Source organism: Populus trichocarpa, chromosome 3 (genome assembly GCF_000002775.5).
Source record: "Populus trichocarpa isolate Nisqually-1 chromosome 3, P.trichocarpa_v4.1, whole genome shotgun sequence".
Lineage (NCBI taxonomy): Eukaryota > Viridiplantae > Streptophyta > Magnoliopsida > Malpighiales > Salicaceae > Populus > Populus trichocarpa.
In genome coordinates, this window is record NC_037287.2 from 80,380 (window position 1) to 92,956 (window position 12,577).

The following is a 12,577-nucleotide window of genomic DNA, read 5'->3' on the forward strand; positions in this document are numbered from 1 at the left end:
GTATGAAGCGACGGTTACCACCTTGGAAAATACCAAGGATCTGTCAAAAATTTCTTTGGCAGAATTACTTAATTCCCTACAGGCACAAGAGCAGAGACGACATATGAGGCAAGAGGTCAACACTGAAGGAGCCTTATTTGTAAAACATCATGGAGCTTTCAAAAACAAAAGGAAAGAGAAGAAAGGCCAAGAGGGAAATTCTTTTGCTCCTGTTTTGAATAACAACAGAAGTAAAAAAAAAAGCTTCAAGGGTAAATATCCTCCTTGTCATCACTGTAAAAAGGAAGGTCACCCTCCATTCAAATGTTGGAGGAGACCTGATGCAAAATGTTCAAAATGCAATCAAACGGGACATGAAGCAGTAATTTGCAAGGGAAAAGCTCAGCAGCATGAAGTTGACGCCCAAGTTGCAGAACAAGAGGATGAAGATCAGCTTTTTGTAGCATCCTGCTTTGTAAGTAGTAGTTTGACTACAAGTTGGTTAATTGACAGTGGTTGTACCAACCACATGACCAATGACAAGAAGCTCTTCAGAAATATGAGGCCAACTGACATTACTAAAGTCAAAATTGGCAATGGTGATTACATATCTGTCAAAGGAAGAGGGACAATCACCATAACCAGCACTGCAAGCACAAAAACAATTTCTGATGTTCTCTACATACCAGAAATTAATCAAAATTTGTTGAGTGTATGCCAATTGATTGAAAAAGGCTTTAAAGTGATCTTTGAAGATAGTTTCTGTCACATACTGGATGTCAACAGTGAGGAAATTCTCAAAGTGAGAATGAAAGGAAAAAGTTTTTCTTTTGATCCTATTAAAGAGGAACTTGCTGCATTCTCCACGAAAGCTTGCAACACTGAGATATGGCACAAGCGACTCGGTCATTGTCACTTACGAAGGATGCAACTTATGCAGGAAAGGGAACTCACAGTTGGCTTACCAACCTTTGAAGATCACTTACCGAATTGTCATGCTTGTCAATACGGTAAACAAAATAGGAGACCATTCCCAAAGTCATCTTGGAGAGCCACTCACAAGTTGCAGCTAATCCACACAGATGTATCGGGTCCTCAAAGAACTGAATCATTAGCAGGTAGTCGATATTACATTGCTTTTATTGATGATTTTTCAAGAATGTGCTGGATTTTTTTCTTAAAATTCAAGTCAGAAGTAGCTGGAGTTTTCTAGAAGTTCAAGAAAATGGTAGAAAATCAAAGTGGCTGCAAAATTCAAGTTGTAAGGTCAGATAATGGAAAGGAGTACACTTCAGCAGAATTTAATATGTTTTGTGAAAAAGCTGGCATTGAACACCAGCTTACTGCTCCTTACACTCCTCAGCAAAACGGAGTAAGTGAAAGGAGAAACATGTACATAATGGAGATGGCCAGATGCATGCTACATGACAAGGAGTTGCCCAAAAAATTTTGGGCTGAAGCGGCTAGTACTGCTGTTTTCTTGCAGAACAGATTACCCACCAAGGCATTGAAGGATAAAACTCCATTTGAGGCATGGTATGACTATAAACCTTCACTCAATTTTCTTAGAGTGTTTGGTAGCTTGTGTTTCTCTCACATTCCACAGGCCAAGCGGGATAAACTTGATAAAAAGTCAGAACCAGGCATCTTTGTTGGGTACAGCTCATCCTCAAAGGCATATAAGGTTTATCAACCTCAAACAGGGAAGATAATTGTCAGTAGAGATGTGTTCTTCAATGAAGAAGAGAAATGGAATTGGGAACAAACAAAAGAGACAACCACGAGTATGCAAAAATCAAATCTTTCCTCCCAAACAAGAGAAGAGCAAGCATCAGAACAGTGGCAAGAAGAATTGGAGGATGATTTACCAACTTGTGGAGCAAGACAACTCCATGATATTTATCAGAGATGCAATGTGGCCATTTATGAACCTGCTGGTTATGAAGAAGCCATCAAAGACCAAAAATGGCAGAAGGCAATGGAGGAGGAGTTGTCAATGATAAAAAAGAACAAAACTTGGGAGCTAGTTGACAGGCCAAAGGATAGAAAAATTATTGGAGTAAAATGGGTGTTTAGAACCAAGCTCAATGCAGATGGCTCCATCAACAAACACAAAGCCAAGCTTGTTGTCAAGGGATATGCTCAAGTTTTTGGAGTTGATTACTCGGATACATTTGCCCCTGTTGCTAGATTAGATACTATTCGGCTTGTGCTAGCTATAACAGCTCAAAATGGGTGGAAGGTGTTTCAACTAGATGTAAAATCTGCGTTTTTGAATGGTATTTTACAGGAGGAAATCTATGTTGAACAGCCCGAGGGATTCATGAAACAAGGTGCAGAGGAGAAGGTCTACTTGCTCAAGAAGGCTCTATATGGCTTGAAACAAGCACCTAGAGCATGGTATAGCAAGATAGATGAGCATCTGTCAAGCCTAGGATTTCAGAAAAGCATGTCAGAGGCTACTCTGTATGTGAAATGTAAAGGAGACGATCTACTCATAGTCTCTATTTACGTTGATGATCTCTTAATCACAGGTGGCAATGCCAAGCTTGTTGAAGAGTTCAAAAGGGAAATGATGAAAATTTTTGAAATGACAGACCTTGGACTCATGGCATACTTTCTGGGAATGGAGATTAAACAGCTAGAAAATGAAGTTTTCATCTGTCAAAAGAAATATGCCAAGGAAATTCTCAAGAAGTTTCATATGGAGGACTGTAAGGCAATGGCTACTCCAATGAATCCAAAGGAGAGCTTAAGTAAGGAGGACGACACAGACAAAGTTGAAGAAGGCTATTTCAGAAGCATGATTGGTTGCCTAATGTACCTAACGGCAACCATGCCAGATATTCTTTTTGCTGTAAGCATTCTCTCACGTTATATGCATTGTGCTAGTGTAATGCATCTTAAAGCTGCAAAAAGAGTCATTAGATACATCAAAGGAACTATTGACTTTGGTGTAAAATTCAAGAACTGTCAAAACTTCAAGTTGCTGGGATTTTCTAACAATGATTGGGGTGGATCCGTGGATGACATGAAGAGTACATCTGGGTACTGTTTTAGCCTGGGATCAGGAGTTTTCTCATGGAATTCCAAGAAGCAAGAGACTGTAGCATAATCTACTGCAGAGGCCAAATTTATTGTTGCTACAGCAGCAGTGAATCAAGCACTGTGGCTGAGGAAGTTGTTTTGTGATTTACATTTGAAGCAACAAAATGATACGAAGGTATTTGTGGACAATCAGGCAGCAATTGCAATCTCCCACAATCCAGTTTTTCATGGAAAAACCAAGCATTTCAAAATCAAAATTTTCTTTTTAAGAGAAGTGCAGAAGGAAGGAGAAGTGAGCCTCATTTATTGCAGATCTGAAGATCAACTCGCAGACATTTTTACAAAACCTTTGCCAGCAAACAAGTTTGAACTTCTTAGGCAAAGACTCAGAGTTTGCAGCTCTTAAAACATGGAGGAGTGTTAGTTGATTGTTTTTAGGACTGCAACGTGTCTAAGTATCAGAAAGTATCAGAAATTGTTTTATGCTTCCATTCTGTTTTTTAGTTTGTCCTAGTCTTTAGGAAGTGGTTAGTTTGTTGAAACATGTTGCTATTCATGGCACATGTTGTTGTTCATGGCTTAATTCTCGGTTTCAGTTATTTTTTCTGTTTCTATATAATGTAAGCTTGTTGCATAATAAAATTGTATTCCCAGTTTGCATTCCCTTACCTACTCTTCTATCTTTCTTCTACATATCCATAAACTTCTACCTCTGTTATACTCATTTTCTTTCTTTAAAATTTACATGCTTGATAAGAATCTAGACCCAAAGATATCTGACTTTGGGCTAGCCAAACTTGATGAAGAGGAAAACACCCACATAAGCACCCGAGTTGCCGGAACCCTGTGAGCCTGCTCTACTGTTGTATCTTGTTAATACTTTCTAGTTCTTATATTTTAAGTTGAATACAATGAAAGAAAGAAAAAAAAGAGAGTCCATCCTACAGCTTCACACAGATTTGGTCAGCAACCAAAACTTATCCCACGTCCAATAATATAAAAAAATCTAAAAATGAGCCATCCACCATAAGATTTAAGTCTTTTGAATAGAACTTAGTCTAAGCTGTTTGATATATTGGTTATTTTTGCAGTGGGTATATGGCACCTGAATATGCAATGCGGGGTTATTTGACTGACAAAGCAGATGTCTACAATTTTGGAATCGTTGCCTTGGAAATTGTCAGTGGGAAGAGCAATACTAGTCATCGAACAAAGGAGGACACTGTTTATCTTCTTGATTAGGTAGAAAGATTTATTTATTTTTATTATTATCATTGTACTTAATTATATATATCCATCTTGTCTTCTAGGCATTGGTTTTGAAGGAGTATGAACTGGGCTCATATCAAAGCCCTCACACACCTTCCATCTAAGGTGTCTTCGCCTTTCATAAGCGCTCTGAAATGGGGCTCCTATCACGGCCCTCACACCTTCTCTCTAAGGTGTCTTCGCCTTTCATAGGCGGTCGCATCCTTCTACAGCTGAGATGCTTCAAAGTGGCTTCAAAAGTTCTCTACCACCATGTGGACTTAGGAGAGATTACTGCCACTGATTACATAGAAAGAGAAAGTTGTGGTACACTCCTCGCAATCCTCCACCTCGATTTCTATGTTTGGAGCTTCTGTGCCTTTCTATTTGATAGCTTCACCTACACCAACTCTCTTTGGTGTCTTCGCCTTTCATCATAGGCGGTCGTCTTTTATCACAGGCATTTGCACCCCCTCAATTAGGTGCCTCTGCAACAGCTCTCTTTCCATCCTTGCATGCATTGGAAATGTCTTCGCATGTTGTCTTCATCAAGAGCATAAGAGACTTCTTGTTGTACAAACTTTAACAGTCTCTGCTCTGAGCTTCATCTGGGAACACTTCTTCTCCTTGCATATGTTGTCTCATTACAATACCTTGTTGGATCCTACGGGTACTCCTGCACAATCTTCGTGTGCTCTCATGCAATTTCTGCTCTCCAGATTTCTCCTTATTCCTTGCTTATGTTTGACAGCAGCTCATCCTGTCATAACACCTGTCCAAGTCAAAATAGGATGCCAATCTTTATCCCCTTGTTGTATTTCTCTTCCATTATCAGGGTCTTCATCAATTCTCCCCTTGAGAAATCACAGTCACCGAATCTAACTTCTTTGGAGAAATCACCACTCCATCAGATCCTTGAACATACGAAACCCAATTGTTCCCTTGTGCCGTCATCCTGCTAGTCTTCAACCGTTTCATGACAAACTACTATATTTACGAAAATAGTACCGTATGGATAATCCTTCCCTAAGCAAGTTCCCAGGAAAGATTGGAGGGGTCACACTGGTCCCACTTAAAACCCAATCTCCTAGACAGAACTTCTTAGGCCATATCTATCCATCGTACTGTCTTTCCGTATATATAACCATTTGCTAGCTTTGTTGCGGCTTTCCTTTACAAGTGATCTGAAATATACTGGTTTAATACATGATTTCTCAACATCTGGCGAGACTACCAGTGCTTAGATTCATCAAGATTGGTCTTCGTCAATTTCCACTCTACACCTCTAATTGTCCACATGATCGGGTGTTCAGAGTGTCCCAATTTTGCCTTCCCTCAAGGCAACTAAAATTTTTTTCCATTTAGCAATTTAGCACATGTAATTGGGTAAACATGTGCACCTTCTTCTTCTTCATCTCCTTCGACCACCATGATGCCCTTCAGATGTCTTTTAATCGGGCAATCTGTCTTAATAATTCACCACCACCACTTTCGGTCACAAATCTCAATGATCGGACTGTACCATTGCATCCGGAACGATCAAATTAGCTGGAAACAAGTTTGAAATCGTCCAAATCGCATTTCAGATGGCTAATATTTGATCAAAACAATTCTGGCCTGATGAACGGCCTAGATTCAATCTCAGATCCGGTTGCACGTAGACTCCGCTGCATAGAATCTTATCCCTCAGCTAGCGGTTCGGCTCCAACTCGGCTCGGCTCCACTCGACTCGGCTCACGTGATGACGTGTCAGATGACTGGCCGCTGACATGGCATGCTGATGTCACAATTACATCAGGCTAACGTCATCCTGGGCATGCCTACTGTGCATGCTGACATCACAATTATGTCATGCTGACGTCATCTTTATCCGGGTCAGTCACATGGGTCGGGTCAACTGGTATTAGGGTCGGGTCAACCCATCCGGGTGAAGAAGATGCGTGACGCGTGGCGCGCGTGGCCAGCCACCTCGCCGGCGCGTGATGGCGAGTGAGGATGATTCCGACGTCCGATTTCGATGCCGTTTTCACCAGTGGCTTCGTCTCTTCCACCTCCACACAGTGGTATGGTCAAAACATAATTTTGACAACTTTCATTTTTGAACAAAAAATCAAACACCACTTTAAACCAAATGCTCTGATACCAATTGTTGGGGATTCTAGCTCCCCATGCGCGGACCGGTGGTGTACTGATAGTTGCTCAAAGGAGGCTAACCACACTGGGACACAATATTTTACGTGGTTCGGCAAATCGCCTACATCAACGGGAGAGAGTCCATATTATTTAGAGATATAGAGAAAGGTTTACAACACACATGGAGGAGGAGGATCACTTCTCTCAAACTCTACTCCCATTGCTCTCACACACACTGCTACACAAGGCAGCAGGGCTGTTGCCCTTGGCAGCCCCTCTTTCTCTCTTGGTCTCGCTACTGCACTCACAATTTCTCTGCTCTCTCTCTCTCTCTCGGTGCCTATTTATAGGCAAGAATGGTGCCACCAGCTCCAACTCTTCTTCAACAAAGGTGGCTGCCAACTCCATCTCTTCTTCAACAATGGTGGCTGCCAAAGTCAATGGTTGGTGCCGTCCATTTGCTGCACATTAATGGCAACAAACCCAACAAAAGGGACTTTGCTGGTGCTTGTTGATCCAAAACTAGGCCAAGACTACAACAAAGAAGAGGTGATAATAATGATTAATGTGGCTCTCCTCTGCAGTAATGTCTCTGCAGCAGTTAGGCCTGCGATGTCTTCAGTAGTAAGCATGCTCGAAGGAAAGGCTGTTGTTCAAGATATTGACATTCCAGATAAAAGCATGTCAACGGATGAGAAGAAGATTGAAGAAATGAGGAGGCATTTTCAAGTTATCAACGAACAGGAAATAAGTGAGACTCGTACTCTGTCAATGGATGGACCGTCGACTGCTGCTTCTACATCTGCTGGTGATCTTTATCCAGTCTCTTTGGATTCTGACTATTGGAAGGGTAGAGAGTAGAGAAGTTTGCTCCAATGTGCTTCATCAACTGTCCATCTATCATCTTATAAATATGGAAGTACAAAAAGGTGTTTGAGCAGTTCTACAAACTTTGCTGTGATACCATGTTGCATATCAATGGTGTCTACAAACTGAAGTTTTCTATATTATATTCTTTTTCATCTGGGAGGAAATATATAAACATGATTACAATTTAAATAGACAATAATTTCATTACAGGAAACTATATATGTATTTCTATATTAGCATACAAGATTTGATCTGATTGCTATACTTGATCAATTCCTATTACAAAATCCACTTTCATATTTATAATGGATAACTCATGCTAACAATTACTTTTGTTTTTAAGCATTTTTTTTTTTTGCCTTGTTATCATCATTTCTGTTCATACTTGTTAACTTATTTGAGGGCTAATTACGTTATAACTTTTTCAAAACTTCCAATCAAATTTTTCCTTCCACTTTCTATAGGTTACTCCATAATTTGATGACATTTTTTGGTACACCAACTTAGGTTTTGTATCGATAGAGTTCATACATTTGATTTAAAAAAAAAACCAAATTAGTGCACCAACATTTTTTTATTATGTTAATCTAGTACTTATATTAATATATCATTTTTTAATGTGGTTCTATCTTGATAAAAGTACCCTTTTAAATAATTCTATATTTAATGGATTAAAATATTTTAAATTATAATAAATATTTTTAAAAAGAAATTGATATCAAAAAATTAAAATATGTACTTGATTGAGAAAAGGTACAAAGTCGATGTCCTAATAATGCATTTATTCCATTTTTCTTCTAATTTTTCATGTTATTTTATTATTTTTAGAACTATTTCTGACCTATTTTGTATGTTGTCTAGGATCCCATCTTTGTTTCTCGAGTTGGTTGTTGGTTTCTGACCTGTTTCTAATGCATTGTTCTTCTTCTCGAAGATGTAGTTCGTTTTTTTACCATTCATAACATCGATTTTTTTATATTTTTGCCCTATCTTGCTACATGTTAAGGATTTCAAGCATTCTTCCCCTATGTTTTCCCTTATTTTCTCATGTGCTGCCACTCTTCTTCCCTAGAATTTTAATCCTTCTTGCCAAACCAACTAGCTTTGATGTAATGGCTTTCGATGTTGTAATATTTTCCCTTTCTTTTCTTGTCCTGAACATAGTTTGTGACCTCTTGCAACTGCCCTACGAACTTAATTTGATGTTTTTATCCTACTTTTTCCTTATTTTCCCTTTTCTTTGTTTCCTTTTAATTCATTGAATATTTTCCATTTCTGTGCTTAATTCAGTTATGCTTTGAGTTCCATTTCGTTTCAAGTTGCACTACGCTAGTCCTGCCTTGCCTTTACTACTTATGTGTGTGTGTGTGTGGCTACGTCAGTCTTGCCACACAATGTGCAAACGTGAGTTAACTAGCTAAGAAAAATATGTGTGTGTGGCAACGTGAGTCTTGCCAAGATGGCTCCGTACTTTGTAGGTGCACAACCTTTTTCATAGTATTGTCTTGTGACATAGCATATTGTATGTATATACTTTCCAACTGCGTATTAAATACACAACGTGCAACTGTTTGTTCTGGTTCCTGTTTTTATCGATGTTTAATCTACTACCTTGAACTAGTTTCTTTATTATTTGGGTGTTGTTTTCTCTTTAAACATGCCTTACCTTCTCCCTCAAGTTCTTTTTTTCCCCCTTTATTTGCCTTTACCTTTCCACCACCTGAACTAGTCCAAAAAAAAAAAGAAAAAAAAAACAATTAAATTACTACGAGATGAAGGAAGATAAGTATGCTTTGAACCCTGAGGGGTGTAGCTCAATTGGTTAGGTCCTGAGTTTGTTTTCTAGAGATCACCAGTTTGAGTCTTACAAATCTCAGGGTCACTGAAAGCTTACATGGTCGTTAACTTCAAGACACGTGAGATTAGTCGAGTTGCGAACAAACTGGTCTGGACTTTATCTAATTTCTACACATGTCATCAACATTTGAACTATGGTTTATTGTATTTGTTTTGAATATAGAAACCTTCATAATCTAAACTCTACCTTTTAAACAGGGGTTTAAATTATCATATATTTTTTTTATATTCTAACAAAGCTTTTGTTTCATCCACTTGAAAATTGATTTTTTTTTCATTACAAAAAATACTAAAAGAGATTAATTTTTTCGTGTAACCCCTCTCATAATTCACTATAACTGTCATTGGAAGAGAGAAATACAAAGATGGGCTTTAATTAGGGGTATTTTTAGACTTTTCCACGAGATAACTTGGTATTGTAGAATTGGTGAGGGGTATGTATGTCTTTTCTCTTCTTGAAATACTCTTGGAAGCAGAATTTCAGTTTGCTTTGGGAGATGGGCTTTTTCGGTTTTTTCCTTTCTTTAGCATAACGAGGTTACCAAAATATACTTGAATTTTAAAACAAATGTTTTTCCTTTAGGGGTATTTGCATCGTTTGCACTCTAGGTTTTTTTGTAAATTCATGTGGGGTCAGGGTGTTTTTGTATTTATTAAAAAATAAAGTTGTTGACGCATGCTGAGCACGCGCTAGCATGTGGAGGTTATATGTGCCATTTTGATGGCGTATGACACCTCCTCCGGTCTCTGAAAATACCTAACCGTCGTCTCAGGCAAAGTGTCTCGATGCGACGCTTCTTCCTAACCGGCGTGTGTTGCTAACATTTTCATCGTTAGGCGACGGCTGAATTCTTTTTGTCTCCCTATCTTTTCTCTCTCCTCCACCCACCCAAAGTTTAAAAATATCCTAACCTTTTGTATTATTTCAATTGTGGTCCTTATTGTTTTTATTGTTTTGTATTTGCTTTAAATTCTTTTATGATTTATTTTTTTTCAATTTCATTCTTTATTATTTTATTTTATTTTATTTTATTTTTATGTCAGATTCAGTCATCCTGAAAATATACAAATGCATAATTAACAAAAAAAAATTAAAAACAAAAAAAATTAAAAATTTTGGGAACGCAAGCCCTTTATCATTTATTGTTTATCACAGTTTGACCATTAACTGATCATTAGTTGAATCAATAATTTAAATCACCTAATAATTTGATTTGGTTTCTGTCTTAATCCGGTTTAATAATACGTACGTTTGCTTATATGTTAAGAAGTTAAAAATTAAATGTGAAAAATTACTGTAGAAGCAATTATATATATATATATATATATATATATATTTGTGTTATAAAGAGGAGGGTATTCATATTCCACATAAAAATTACTCAATCAATTATGTGTTTGGTAATTCTTTTCAATAAAAAAAATGGTGTTTAGATAGTATGATAACAAATATGTTGAAAATATTTAATATTTAATACCCATGTGTATTGGAAGGAATCTGATCATATTTGAAGCAACACTTATTAGTTTTATATGATAGTTTGATGTTTTTAGATTGTTTTAATATGTTAATATTAAAAATGAATTTTGTAAAATAAAAAAAATATTATTTTAATATATTTACAATAAAAAAATATTTTAGAAAGTTACCTGCATTATTATTACTGTTGCAAACACTATTTAATAAATTTCTAAGTTTCTACATGGAAAGGGAGAGAGGAAGACGAAGATCACCATGAAAATATCGTACAAGTATAAAAGGATAAAAGGAAAAATATAAAATTTCCTCTTCATCATCAATTAATAACCACTTTGGTATTATCATCAATCTCAAAACATTCAAGATAAAATTGGTGCCATAGATATTAATGACACTCTACTTAATTAATAGTGCCATTAATTACATGCTTAAATACATTATTATTAAGTGTTCTAATAATGTGCAATGGCATTATCATCCCCCAATCTCACCTTTCGAAAATTTTCATGTTAATTTAAATCCTTAATAAAACAGTTGAATCTAATTAATTAAGTGTCCATTTAAATAGTAACCTTTTTATTTATTTTAAAAATAAATTCCCAAAATATTTTATATAATTTTTAGAAATAGTCTTTTTCGACCTAAGGATAGGAAAACTATCCATAACCTTTTTATTCATTGGTGGATAAAATGAGTAAAATATATGAATTCTATCAAATTCTTTTTATTTTGTTTTTCAATTACCCTCTCACATTTCATCCATTATTCATAAGATCCTTTTATCCACATGGGATAAAATGAAAATAATCATCTTAGGGGTAATTGATAAAAAATAAACTTAGAGTAAATAGAATCCATATATTTCAAAGAGATAATTAAATTTATCTTTAATTTGAGGGTGGAAATTTTTGAAATCTAATCTCTCTCAGCTTCTTCGAGAGTATTTGAGAATGTGATAACAGTTGCTTTTCAAAGTACTTTTTATTCCAAAACGCATTAAAATATTTTTTTTTATTTTCAAAAAATTATTTTTGATATCAGCACATCAAAATAATCTGAAAACATCAAAAACATATTAATTTAAAGCAAAAAATAAAAAATAAAGTTTTTTTAATTTTTTCAAAAGCACTTTCCGATCGCAGTGTCAAACACTACCCTTCTTCTTCTTCTTTTTCCTCCTCCTCCTCCTCTACTTCTTTTTCCTCCTCCTCCTTGAATTTAAAACAATTTTTAAAGATAACCTAGGAACCATCCCAACCTTTTTTTCCTCGATTTTGGTTAGGAGTTTGAGAACATCTCATTTCCTCAACCTAAGGGTGGTGAAGAGATCTATTCTATATAATATAAAATAGAGAATTATATGATTTTATTTTACTCTCTTGAATTATATGAAAACCATTAAAGCATCACTGATCAACGGTTATATTTTAGGTTGATTTTATTTTACTCTCTTGAATTTTATGAATTTTCAATTTCTTTAAAATGTTGGGGGTAATTGATAAAAAAAACAAGTTTTGAAGTAAAAATTGATTGTTATTATATGCTTCAAGGAGGTAAAATACAATTAACCTAAAATATAACCGTTGATCAGTGATGCTTTAATGGTTGTCATTGTTCACGTTGACTTTCTTTCTTTATCAACTTATGATGATAAAACCAATCATTGATTTTCATATTTATATAAAATCTCATAATTAATAATGTTCAAGCAAGTGTATTTGTTTATTTTTATTTATATATTCCATGGAAATAACCATCGTTTTTTACAACATCCTCGCGCGTGCGCGCGTGTATATATAATTAATTATATTCCACATAAAAATTAGTCAATCAATTACGTGGCAGGTAATTATTTTTAATTAAAAAAATAAGGTGTTCAGATAGAATATGATGACAAATAAGTAGAAAATATTGAATCTTTAATAGTCGTGTGGATCGGAAGGGATCCCATCATATTTATAT

At 36.0% G+C, this 12,577-nt stretch overlaps 1 protein-coding gene across 1 annotated transcript in view; it reads left to right on the forward strand.

The window, feature by feature from the left end:
* The window catches only part of LOC18095442 (probable LRR receptor-like serine/threonine-protein kinase At1g53430), a 68,638-nt gene that overhangs the window by 37,866 nt on the left and 18,195 nt on the right, over positions 1 to 12,577 (forward strand). The window lies entirely within an intron of this gene.